At 36.9% G+C, this 14,101-nt stretch overlaps 1 long non-coding RNA gene across 1 annotated transcript; it reads left to right on the top strand.

The window, feature by feature from the left end:
* The first annotated feature begins 1,250 nt into the window (after positions 1-1,250).
* On the top strand, positions 1,251-5,039 carry LOC109447499 (sarcoplasmic/endoplasmic reticulum calcium ATPase regulator DWORF). The gene is made up of 3 exons (XR_002137367.2): positions 1,251-1,396; positions 4,713-4,808; positions 4,909-5,039. It is a non-coding gene; the product is annotated as a sarcoplasmic/endoplasmic reticulum calcium ATPase regulator DWORF (long non-coding RNA).
* Positions 5,040-14,101: the final 9,062 nt, after the last annotated feature.

Genomic DNA, 14,101 nt, shown 5'->3' with positions numbered 1-14,101 from the left:
CCAATTTTACCAGGAATTTTGTTACATAGATAGTACATAGCCCGTCTTCTTACCTGGTATAGCCAGGCATTTTTTTTCAATATTAAATCGAAGAGAGAGAGAGAAAAAACTTGGCTTAAATGACATAAATATGCGATAAACTTACCAGATGGTTGACAACACACTCTATAGATATATGACTTGAGGTAGAAAATCAAATGTTCTCCTTGCCTGTGTGGGTGGTAGCGTCCTGAATTCATATAACAGCAAGGAGTTCAGTGGGGCTGAAGCATCATGGCAAGTGGGAAAGTAGAGAGATGAGTCTTTTAAGGTGTCTTAACAAGGAGTTCAGATTTTTAGTCTAACAGATTGGAGAACCATTGGTAGATTTTGATCAGTGATGAGGTATGGTCATTGGCAGGAAACATCACTCTTGGATCTCTGTGGAGGAGGATTTGATCAGCAAATCTTGTCTTATAAATGAGGATACCCTTAATCTCATGTTGGATTTTTGGGGATGTTGGTCACAAAATCATTTTGCAAAACTTTTCCATCCAGACCTGAAAATTAAAGTTATTCCAGTGAGAATCTAGAGCATAGTCTAGGTCATGTTACATAAACCAGGTTGGACTTTGAAAAATGAAATGTCCTATTTCTATACATTGCTAATAAAAACAACAAATTTATGACTGCTCGCTGAAAATTCTAGGCAATACCACAGCCCTTTTTTTTGGTTTGTTTTAGTTTCTAGTACATTTATATAAAAATTTTCTGCTTTTAGAATGGTTCATAGGAAGGGCCACCATTTAATTTATCTTTTGCATCCTGTGACATAATAAAGAACTGTCTATATTTCACATAGCATTTTCATTTCATCTTTATGACAGTTCTTCCATAGGTAGGTATTGCTATGCTCATTTTAAAATTGAAGAAGCAAATGCCCAGCTTAAGCAACTTGGCCTTCATTACAGAACATTTGGAATTTGAAGGCAGGTCTCTCTAACATCGAAGTCCTTTCTTACAATAGATCACCTTCCCTCCCTGATAGAACTTGTCTAATTGCAATGCCGTTTTTCCTCTGTATACCTCTTCACTGAACATTTTCTTTTTGTAGTCTGAAGGCATGGGTGAATAAAAAATCTGCATATCTCTGGGTTAGGATAACTCAGCCTATTTAATTGTTTAGGTCATGCTACTCCTTGTTTCCTCCATCATAACAAGTTAAGAAAAGCCAGAGGAGCTCTCTTTTCAATGCCTTACATCACCCTGCAGACAATTGGCAGCCAGGAGAGGGGCAGCTGCCACTCTCTTCAGATATCTCTCTATTTAAAGTTCAAAGAGACGCTGGAGAACAATAACAAGAGGTAATCCTGGCCCTGAACAACCCACCCAGCAATAGGAAGAATGGCTGAAAAAGGTAAGATTTAAGGCACCAAACTCTCCTGGCAAAAAAGGCCCAGACCCCCTGGTTTAGTTTATGTTTCCCAGTATTTGGTGTTTCTCAATTATTCTGAAGAATGTGGTATTTCTGCTAAAGGTGCATTAACCATATATGTTTGTATGACCACAAAATGTGCATAGATTTGCAACTTATGGCCCATGTTTATACATTATGAACAATTTTGAAAGGATCAAACAAACAAAAGAGCTGAATTTGTCCACTCTGGTTTTGTAAGATGAGTTAGAAGTCAGTTCTTTTCCAGAGTTGTACTAGATTTGAGGTATTAGATTTGAGATATAGTGGCATGCTGAACCAGAATTAAGGACATTTGAATTCTGTGTCAGATCTGCTACGAATAGCCATGTGAGTTTGGGGAAGTCCCTCAACCTCTGAGTCTGTTTTCTGACTCTAAAATGAAATACATAAAAAGGGCTTAGCCATCTCCAATATGCTTTGCATCTGCATTTCTTTTTTTTCCTGGTTTTTAATTTTTATTGTTGTATTTAAGAGAAGTGATTGACTCTAATGTGACAAAATGGGCTGAATACTGCATCCAAGAAACAGGTTTTAAATGCCTACAGGAATTGTTGTTTTTAATCCTGACAACAATCTCATGAGGTACGCAGTATTGTCATCATCCCTGCTTTACAGATCAGGGAACTGAGGCATAGCAAAATTTCTTAACTTGCCTGTGATCACACAGTAGAGAGTGGTGGCACCAGCTTTGACCTTGGACCGTCCTGTTCCAGAGCACAGTGCCCTTAATACTTCTAGGTGTGACTGCTCAGGCATGCTCAGGGCTGGACACAGGAAGAAGCATTTTGAAATGACTCTTCATATTTAAAAAGAGGTTTTATGCTTATGTGTGCTATTAATGTAAGTGACATATGCAAAGTATATTGTGTGTCTCTATAGTCCTGTTTCAAAACAATGCTCCAGATTATGGTAAAACAAAATATTAGTATTAAAAGAATACAAATGCAAGTATACTTTGAATGTTAAAATTTACAATCAATTGTATTGTTTTACAAGGAATAATAATGAGATGTATTATTCTAAGGCTTTATGATATGTAAATTTTAGAATTGTATTAAAATATGCTCATATAAAATATTTATAAATGCCCAATTAAAATATCAATATTAATTTTCAAGTACTTTGAAATTGGGAAAAATACTAAGTCACATATATGAACAACTCAAAAATAATTACTGTTATGTAATTCATCTCTACTGGCACCTCAATTCACAAAGAGGCTTTCATCCAAATGAGAGTAAAGGGTATATTGAATGTTTGCTTTATCCTTAAAGCAATACAGCATAGCAGGTAAAGAGAAGTTTTTTCATTTAGTGGTTAATGTTTTGTTCAAGGTCACAGTGAGATTGAGAAGCAAGGAAAGCCTGATGAATTTGTGAGAGTTAAGAGAGATGCCAACATTTTTGGAAAATAGATTTAAACTACTAAAATTCATTTTAACTTCAGAAAGTTTACTTTTATAAGAGTGTCTTCTAATTTTAGAAGTGTCTTGTTTCCATACGGTTTTATTTTAGTAGTATTAAAAAAAACTCCACCACATTATAAAGTGATAAAAATTGTAATAAAACTGCAATTGCTAAAACTATGTATTCTCTTTGTTAGTTAATAGCATAAGATCTAATTGTGCTTTTCAATTAAGAATATATCTGAGTCCTAGTGCAAATTGGTAGTTACAAAATAGTCACAAGGATGTAAAGTAAAGCACAGGGAATATAGCCAATAATATGGTAATAACTATGTATGGTGCCAGGTGGGTACTAGACTAGTCAGGGGGATCTCTTCTTAAATTATACAAATGTCTAACCACTATGCTGTACCCCTGTAATTAATATCAAATAATACTGAATATCAACTGTAATTGAAAAATTAAATAGGGGGAAAAAGTGAAGGGAAATAAGAGGTTCAAATTTCCAGGTATAAAACAAGTAAGTCCTGGGGCTGTAATGTACAGCATAGGGAATGTAGTCAGTAATATTGTGATAACATGGTACAGTGTCAGATGGTTGCTGGACTTATCATGCTGATCACTTCTTTAACTATATAAATGTTGAGCAACTATGGTGTACCCCTGAAACTCATATAATATTATATGTTGACTATATTTTAATAAAAATCTTAAAAGAAGTATATATGTAAGTCCTTAATGCAGGGATATTGATTTTCTGTTATGCCTTTCTGTGCTGCTTTTGAATCCTTTTGTGTGATGTGTGTGTATTTGAAAGAATAAGATTGAGATGCAATGAATATTAAAAAATGATACTTTTATAAATTTTTTTTTACAGGTGAGGGTACATATAAGAGCCACAGGGGGAATCAGTATGCTAATGTCTTGTGTGTATGTGTGTGTGTTGGATCAGTATTGGTTGCTATATTGAACATGTTAAAAAATAGAAACTCTTTTCTCTAGTTGAGAATGATTATATAAAATGGAATGCTTTCTTTTACCTCTGACATTTAAGATTAAAGTTAGCTATCATTAAAGTGAGCCATCAAGGCCAAGAACAATCTTCAATACTTTTCCCTGTGTTATGATTATCATTTCGTTTAGTAGGAATTACGTCAGAGTCATTTTCAATTGTTTCTATGTAAACAGCTGCTGTCTGTGTTACTGAACACCTGCATGACTGTGTTCTGTCTACACTAAACACACAGACGATGGTTAGAGTTTATAAAGCCTTTGCACATTCGTGATATCATTTGATCCTCACAACAACTCCAGGAGATACACAGAGGGTGCCAAAAAAAGGTATACACGTTAAGAAAGGAAAACTGTATTAAAATTGTAATACTCAACATATAACAATAACAAAAGATGAATACAAGTCACGTTTGACTTCTGCAATTACAAGAGGTGCTCAAAGTGGTTACCATTAGCGTCCAGACACTTCTGATTACGTGAACCACTGCTTGAACAACGCTGAACAAAGTGTCCACTTGTATACATTGTTTTGGCACCCCCGGTATATCACAAGTTTCATTATCCACATTTTACCAACAGGGAAGCTCAAGCTCAGAATTGCCCAGCAGCATATAAATGTAAAAGGAAGACCTATGGTTTGACCACAGGTCTATTCCAAACACCCAGCTGAGTCACCTGTACTTTGTAGAAAAGAAAATAATAATCATGGATGGGTCTGACTAGAGAATGTATTTCCCCACCCCTGATATTGCCAGATTCTTCTTACTCTCTGGATTCAGAAGATTTAATGCCAAAATAACGTACCTAATCTGTTTTCTTTTGTGTGTTTTTAAACAGAGTCCACATCCTCACAACTTCTAGTCCCCGTTCTTCTCTTGGTCGGCTGGATTGTGGGCTGTATCATCATGGTTTACGTTGTTTTCTTTTAGAAAGGTAAAGTTTTTTTGTAATGAAATATGTTTATTCATAAAGAGCATACATTAGCCCAGAAATAGTCTTTCATGTGTTACTAATGAAACATTTCACCATGCAGGCAAGAAGACTTCAGATTGACATCATTGAGAAGAATTAAGAAAAGCATGAAACTGAGAGATTATCAAATGTTTCTCATGTAAATAACTGCAATGTTTGACATCACTTTATAAACTTGGGTTTGTAAACTGATGCTTTGGTGTGCATAAGAATCTCTTCAGGAACTTGTTTAAAATTCTGGTACAAATAAGAACTGTAAGAAGGCATACATGAATTTCTCTATAACCCGGGAGCAGGAAAAATGTTCCTAACTGTGAGTAAAAATGCATAAGTAATAGGGAAAAGTTTGGTAAATTAAAATACATTCATTTTTTTGTCCCCCCCAAAAAAGTATAGAAAACCATGAGCTAGAGATAAGAAGAGATAGTTTCCAGAAAACAAAATGTAAGTGTAAACTTGGCCTTTAACCTCTTGCTCATAACAAAAGAAGTGTAATTAAAACTGCACTGAAGAATAATTGCTCACCTATCAGATGGGAAAAAATGAACACCTTTGACAATATATGTGTTGGTAAGGTTGTGGGTAAATAAGCACTCTCATACATGATCTTTAGGAATTTAAAATGATACAACATGTTTAGGGATGTTTGTATCTACCAAACATCTACCAGTCAGTATCTACCAAAATTATACATGTATTTAACTTCTGACTCAGCTATCCCTCTTCTAAGAATATTGTAATTTCCATAGTTACTCTGGTAAAAATACAAAATGGCATATGCACAATTCTATTCATTATGGCATAATTTGTTATAGAAAAAACCTGGAAACAAGCCAAATGTCCAGTAATAGGAGACATTTAACGGGACTGAATAAACTGTGGTTATCAAAAGACGGTACTTATGCAGCTGTAAAAAGAAATAAAGGAGGTCTCTACATATATACTGATGTGATGTCATCTCCAGGTCAAAGTGTTAAGTGAAAAAAGCCAGGTACAGAACAATGTATGCTACCTTTTGTGTAAGGAAAGGGGAAGCTGTACCAAACTGCACAGATACCTGCTTATATTAAAATATTGAAAGAGAGGAGGTTGTGTGTCAAAATATTGAAACACATGGAGGTTAGATGTCTTTGAGTATATCTTGTTTTATAGTTTTCATTTTTGAAATCATGTAAGTATCTTATAAATTAAAAAGACAAAAAAAAATATCAAGTCATACCCCCAATTTAAAACAAATAAACCTAACAGTATATCAAGTCGGTGGCATAACTACAAAGAAAAAATTGTTTCACATGACTTTAAAATACAGTATTTTTGATTGTACATCTCTCTCATGGGATAGAAATCTTAACCACACTCAGTAGTCTTTTTGTTAATAGTAATAATATTGGTATTGTTCATTTGAAATTCATATCATCAGCGAAAAGAAGTCAAGTAAATACTTGATAATCTTTGATGTGAATTGCAAATAGCTATATGAACTCATAATTTATTTTCCTTCGTCTGAAAAATAAAACTCTATCCTAGTTCCACCCACTGAAAAAGCCTCGCAGAGATGAGCGTCTTCACACCTTCATTGTGGTTTCTAAATACCAGAGTCCACGCAAAGGACCCAGGTCCCTGACCTGGTCTGAGGCAGGAAATGAACAAGATAAACCTGGGACATCTTGTTCCAGAAAGAAAGGAAACTGTTAAAGGCGACTTTGGACAAAGATGTGATAATTTGAACATCAAAAAGAATAATGGCTACAAAGGAAAAAAGTACATCAAATATATAAACACCCATGAATCCATAATCATAATAAACAAAAAATAAGCCAACAAAACTGTTCTTGTTACATTTGGAGGTTGCTAAGGAAGCAATTTATTATCGTAAATAAAGGGAAAGAGTTTTGTTTTTCTTGAATAAACTACTTCCAGATAACTCGAGACGTTCATTTCTAACACGTTTTCAAGGCGATGTTGATGCTGCTCATGCAGAATCCTATTTTGAGAACCACTGCTCATGTCTGAATGTTTATGTCCCCCTCAAGTTCCTATGTTGATATCCTAACCCCCTAATGATGGTATGAGGTAGGAGGGGGAAACTGGGAGGTGATTAGTTCATGAGTGTGGAGTGCTCACGAATGGGGTCAGTGCCCTAATGAAAGAGCGCCCAGAGAGCTCCCTAGCCGTTCCACCTGGTGAGGCTACAACGAGAAGTCTGCTGTGGGAAGAGGGCCCTCACTAGAACCCATCCACACCGGCCCCCTGATCCTGGCCTCCCAGACTCCAGAATTGTGAGCAATAACTATTCCTCATTAATAGACCCCCAGTCTGTGGTATTTTGTCATAGCAGCCCGATTGGACTAAGAAGGGACCAATTTCTCCCTCATAACTACAGCATCCTTTGCTATTCAGTTAAAATTTTCTACAGAAATTAATATCCTTATAAAAAAAATAGAGAAAACATTGTGTTTAGTTATTGACTTTATTTTTTATACTTGGCTAAACATTGTGAAAAGGCTTTTTAAAAAGTTCTAGTTAAAGCAATTTTTATAAAATTTGAACAGAAAATATACAAAAATCAGACTCAACTATTTTCATTAATGACTTTACCTAATTTTCATTTTCTCCGGACTTGAGAAGAACTAATTCACAGCTCCTACAGGCCGTGAAAGCTGATTGTTAAATTTTTAGGAATTTCATGTTAGTAGACATCTCATTGGTAGCTTGCAATTGGCCATTGTGGTAGTATTTATACCACAAAAATCAACAAATTTTATACATTAGAGCTTTTTCCCATTGGAGAGCCGGTTCTTAAACATTTACCAGCACACTCCTGACTTGAATCTTGATGACTTGCCCAATCCTTATATAGCTTGTTAGGACTTCAAGACCACCCACCTGTTTCTGTTTTCTTCTAACCTGTTTCAGTTAATGAAAGAAACGGTCTTTATATTCATTTGACCTCCTTTTGTGTTATAGACTTTAATGAGAAACTATGAGAATTACAGACTTCCCCAAAAAACATCCATTCACACAAAAATAAGATACTATTTCAAGATGCGATTTCCTGAAATCCGTTGAAAAGACACCCTAGGTTAAGTAGCTCTCCCTTTCTGAAGGCCTTAGGCTTCTTCACAACTTGGCTCTGGTTTCACTTGGAGTTAAACACATCACCTTATATTTTTGCTTTCTTCCTAGCTAGAGACTGAGTTCTTTTTATTCTTTCTACTGACATCATTCCAGCATCACCTGTCAGCTTTCTTGCTTTTTCACCCCTCAGGGTCCTGGCACTTGTCTATTTTTACAGGCAGAGTTAGAAAACAAGATTGTGGCAATGTATGTCTTATGTTTGTCAGAACAACTTTCTTTAGTCTGGAGCATTTTTCTCCCCATGCACTGATCCTTTTCTTCAGCTCTTTGAAGCTATAGGAGACCTCATTTCTTATTCAAATGTGTGCTCAGTGTTTCCCTGAACACAAAAAGCTTCAGGCTTCCCGTAAATATTTACGTTCCACCTCTGACAAAGACTTTCTTATTTCCAGGGCTCAATGTTCTTTTCTCCAGCCCTTTAAAACAGAATGGAATGTTGTTTCTAAGCAGCCATAGAAGTGAACTTTTCTATAATAAGCATTTTAATTCCATGTTTCTACATTCAACCTGATCATTTTCTCGGAGAACAAAGAGAGCGTAGGGCAGTGAAAAGAACAAAAGTTTGGAAAGTCAGATTGTTTTATCCTAGCTTTGAGTCCTTTGAGTAGTTAATTAATCTCTCTAAGCCTAGTTTTCTCAATTATAAAAGATGAATTAATATTTTCATATTAAATGATTCCTCTGAGGACTGCAGTGTTTTCTAAACCTACCTGATTTGAATCAATTGAGTCATTTGTTATAAATACAGATTCTCAAGCTCCTTCTCTGGAGAGTTCATTTCAGTAGGTCTGGAGAAGGCCTGTTAAAAAAATCAATTCGCCAGGTGATTTTTATTATCACAGAAGTTTGGAAAACACATTTATAATGTATGTGTATGTGTAGGCATTACTCCCTGATAGTACATATAGACTCTGATCCATGACAACTTATTTTAGTGGGTCCCAACCACTTTTCTGTTTACAGCTGCAACAAAAAATTAGCACTTCATTATATTTGTTATATAATATTATAGTATATTTTTAATTGCATAAAGTATAATTATGCCTAATATTATGTGGCCACTCATATTTTCATACATGTGGATTTTATTTTCCCCATTAAATTTTAAGCTCTTTATGGGTGAATCCACTTCTAATTCCTCTGCCTCACAGAATATAGACAATATACACCTAATAAATATACATCAAATGGGTGATTAATTATCCCCCCTTCCCACTTTCTTGAATGCACAATGTTGATGTTCCAACTTTGAACTTTAAAGATGCCACTGGAGCCATTTTAGCTGGATTGGAATTCTCAAAGAAGTGATTAGCGATCTGTGAGCAGTAGTTTCAGGTAGGTGATTGCATACAGATTTCACAAGACATAAAAACCTATTTGTTTTTAAATTTCTAAAATCTTCAGCTGCCATTCTACCAAAGTACAGAGATAATTATCTGAGAAGATGAATGAGTTAACTGTTTCTTAATTATTTTTATTGCTTAATGCCCAGCTTTATATCATCACACCATCTCCACTCTGTGTCCTTCCCCACTTCAAGAGGTATACTGTGTCAGAGCTGAGAAATATTACTTTCTTTATACTCTGTATTAGGACGTAAAATATAAAAATCTCTTGAAGAAAGCATCTTATTCCTCTCTGAGCCTGAAAAGTGATATATTCCAATGAGATTTGAAATGTCCAGGGCAAGTCCATATAGGTACAAAGCGTAGTGGAGCTGAGAAAATTCCCTAGAGCAGAGAATCTTAAAGGAGACATCCAGGTGCATAAACAGAAGTCACATTTTCAAGTATGGTCTATCTACAGATCTTGTGATAAAATAATTTCTCTTTTATTTTTTGTGAGAAAATTATTTCCTGTTTAAATGTACTCAAAACCCTGATTTCTGCTTATTGGTGTTTCTTATCCCCTTCCCTCTTTTCTTTTGTAGACAAGCAGAGGAGTCTCACTTAAAACATAAATATACATTAGCCTCAGATTTCTTTAGAGGAAAGGAAAGAACACTATAAGAATAATATTTTGAGTTGGTCATTTCCCAGAGAATGAGATGGTTGAAAGGTTTACTTTTACTCCGCTCTCTCTTTAAAGTGATTTCTTGGTTTGCAAAAGTGAGATGGGTGTGCAAGTTCTTATACATTATGTGAACAAATCATGAATGGGCACAGAGCTGAGGTGTTTTTTGGAGTAACAGGGTTTAGACATTATCCTAGATTGAAGTCCAGTTTTAGTCCATTTCTTGGGTTGGGCAGACATGCCCTTATACATTCAAAATTCCAAATGACACAAATATATATCTGACAAAGTTCTCGTTTGGAACCCGTGCCGGTGAATATTAAAGGAAATAGGATATTGACTGGAATGTTGATGTTGCATGAAACATGGTTATACAGAAACCATTTTGAGGTGTTATAGATTACTTGCTCTGTAAACTTTGTCCAGAAGTAAAGAAAAAATGGAAATAGTTTTTTCAGGTTTGCATATCGATGTGCTCAAAGCCACTCAATTGGCACCTTATACATTTTCTCTTATTCCTATCATGTGAATGTATACTCAGGATAGGATGCTTTTTAATTTAGAAAATGCAAACACTTAGACTAATAAACATGGTAATTCCATCAGGATGTTGCAGACATTGGGCATATTACTCATTTATCTTGCTAAAGGTGGAAACTTGCCTTCGAGTCTGACAATAGATGGCTAGATTGTTTGGAGTCAAAGTGGAGTTGACTCTTCAAGCATGTGGTCAGATTCATCCAATTTTCTTTTTCCCTCTGCTTTCTGCTCTTGTCTTTTCATTTAATATTCTCTCTCACGGTATATGTAAGTGACACTTCTTTTCAGTCTCAGTAGCCTGTGGGGAGTAATGAAATCACTTTAATATCGGTTTTTCCAACTTCCTTGGCTCGTGTCTCCCTCCTGATGAAGAACCCAGGAAGGTCTCACATGGGCTTAAACATGTGTCTGGTCCTTCTTAATAGACACCACTGCTTTTCTGCATGACCCCACAGTTTTTCCCAGGCACTATGGATGGATCCCCATTTCTCCCCATCTCTCCCATCACAGCCCTCATTGGACCTGTGTGATGGTCTGTGGTGAAGTTGCTGTTTGCAGAGTTCTGAAGCAGTGCTGCCTATGGCGTGATGTGGCTCAGAGCTTAATTAAATATTTCTCTCACTTCTTATTGTCAGCCTACCCTCTCTCTCTCTAGGACCCAGACATATATCTAAGGCAGGGCCACATAGACTAAGTGGCTCCTGCCACACGAAATTCACAATTACTGTGTCAGCTCCTCAAGCCTGGCTCCTTCCTTGATCAAGATGAGCTGTCCCAGGAGGCCACTCAGGTTTACCCAAGCAGGCTTTCGTTTATTTGCCCCATTGGGATGCCAAACGTGGGGAGAACTGTTTGGATCTCACTGCTACTCCAGTAACATATCTGGATTATCAGAGTCCTTTGATACAAATAAATGGGATCAGTGATAATTTAAGGCAAAATACTAGTCTCAACCCAGCAGACTGATTTCAAAATCAGTGGGTTGATCAATAGTTTGAAGATCACTATTTTAGAATTCGATATTTTTAGATGTTACCACCTTGGTAAGACCTTCTCTGACCACCCATACCTCCAAACACACACACGCACACACACATTTCTTTGTTCTTCTTAAATGAGACTTTTTCCCCTTTGTTTCCTCCACCAAATGGTCTAAATTCTTTCAATGTAGGATGGGTGACATGGTAGGATTCAGTAGACATGACAGGAAACTGTCCAATAGATATATGGTGAGTGAATGAATGAATAAATGAATGAATGCCTGAACATGACCTTTAACTAACCAACATCATGAGATACATCAAGTGTGTGAAGTTCTTAGCACAGTATCTAGCACTTACTCAATGCTCAACTAATATAAGAGATTATTTTAGTCATTATTAATATCACGGTTTTCCTCATTACTTCTTACATACTTTCTTACATGTATTTATTCTACCTAGAACTCTGTAAAGTAAATGTTATTATCACCTCCATGGAGATATGGGAACTGGAGTAAAGAAATGTTAAGACTCATTCATGATTTTATAGTTAATGATTGGTTCAACCAGGATTTGAACCCATGTCTTCTGATCCCAAATTACAAGACTTTTTTCCCAACTATATTGTAAGATACACCAAATTACAGGGGAAGGAAATCTTCAACCTATACATAAAGGATGAACAACTATATTTGTTTCTCCTGGGCAATACTTTATTTTCATGCTTCTTGGTCTCCACAATTAAATCCTGCAGCAAAACCTCCGCTATCTCCTTTCTCTAACCTTTTTTTGGTCTTCTATTATTTCAGTCCCATTCTATCCATTATTGTGAAATTCTTAGATAGTTCTAATAGTCCCTTGACATAAAGGGATCTTTGTATCATGGAACGTAATGTTTTTAACCAGATATATTGAGGCTGCCTGCTTTCATTTCTAGCTCCAAGCCTATTTTGCATGTTGTGTTCCAGAAAAGAGCTACTCTCGGACCTAACACATGCCACCCCCTTTCCCAACACCTAAATGTATACAACTACTTCCAGTTTCTAAGGTTTGGCTGAACACGACTGTGGGGACAGAGCCAGGAGTGCAGTTTCCAGGCTCTCGGCCTCACGTGGAAAGGTGCTGGCTCAGGTAGTAAATGGCCATCAACTATGATTGGATGGCCATCAGCTGTGGCTAGTTGGCTGTCAGCTGTAACCAGTGAGCCATTGGCCACTAATATAACTGCTGTGGCTATGCTAGCAGAAAATGGGGGCTACCAAGAAGATGGTGGCTGGCCAGCACGGATTGCAGTTAGGACGGCAGAGTGCGGGTTGCAGATTGCAGAGACAAGTGGATGGCAGGCTGCGGATTGTGTGGCTCCTGCTGCCTGTGTCTCCAACCCAGCCGCCAGTGAGACTATAGTGGTATGAGTCCCCTATCTACGGCTCCGTGGGTGTTCCTTTTTGGCCTCACCATGTCCTGCGTTCTTATATGGGGAGAGGGACTAGAGACCCCAGAAGAAACCCCGCCTGACACCCTGCGTGACAATGAGCCTCCTCCAAGAAGCAAAGGGACATTTGCTTTAAACCTTTTTCAATATCTGCAGATATGGAGAGTAAATCGAGGGTTTTCATGTTGTAAGTACTCTACAGAGATATTCACACAGGTGCTTGGAAGTAAAGGTTTAATCCCCGATGTCAAGGGTTTTTAGATGCTTGTATAGTTCTCACTAATAACAATACCATGTGAAGAAGACTATCATTAAAACACTCGTATGTAACAAGTGGCCTCTTTTCCCTGAGAATTTCAAACAATATAGAACAAAGTAAAAAGCTTAGCTTCCCCTCACCTGTTTTCACTTCTACTTCCTTCCTCCGAGGTAATCACCATTAGCAATCTAGTGGTTATCAATATAAAATCATTTTAATGCATTTACAAAACAGTTTACATGTTATAGTTGTGGAAATGCTTTCTTGTACTACATTATCTCAGTTGATTCTCATGAAAGTGAGGTGTATCCAGATGTGTGAAATGGGACTTACCAGAGTCTCACATCTGGTCACCAGCCCAGCAGTACTTAAATTCTTGACCCACAGGTCTGCAGCACGTGCCAGGCACTGTTCTCAGCATTTTGCATGTTTAATCTTTTTAAATCTGATTTAATCTTTACGATGGCCCTGTTCACTAGGTGTGATTATTATGTCCATGTAAAGATGAAGAAACAAGTGCTGAGAGGTTCAGCGACCAGCTTTAGTCCCAGTTTGTCAGTGTTAGAACTTGGACGCAGGCAGGCTCCTTTTGAGCCTGGAGATCACTACGCTGTGCTGTCTAGTCTTTCTGCTATAACAAACGCCATCTTGCAGTGCGTGTTTTAGAGCCTGAGGCAAAGCAAGAGAGCACTATAGTCCTACAGTAAATGATTTAGACCTTATTTATGCTGCTGCCTATGTCTGTATTGCTGATATTTTGATATCCCATTACTCTACATCCGCATGAAGTTACAGTGCTCTGCACGGCTCCGCTTGGTGTGAGATGCTAGTAGCCGCCTCCTCTTTATACTTCTTCGTCTTCTAATTAAGGCTGAGCCTGATGTATTCATTT

Source organism: Rhinolophus sinicus, linkage group LG01 (genome assembly GCF_036562045.2).
Source record: "Rhinolophus sinicus isolate RSC01 linkage group LG01, ASM3656204v1, whole genome shotgun sequence".
Taxonomy (NCBI): domain Eukaryota; kingdom Metazoa; phylum Chordata; class Mammalia; order Chiroptera; family Rhinolophidae; genus Rhinolophus; species Rhinolophus sinicus.
The sequence above is the reverse complement of the archived record's forward strand: the minus strand, read 5'-3'. Positions and strand labels throughout refer to the sequence as shown.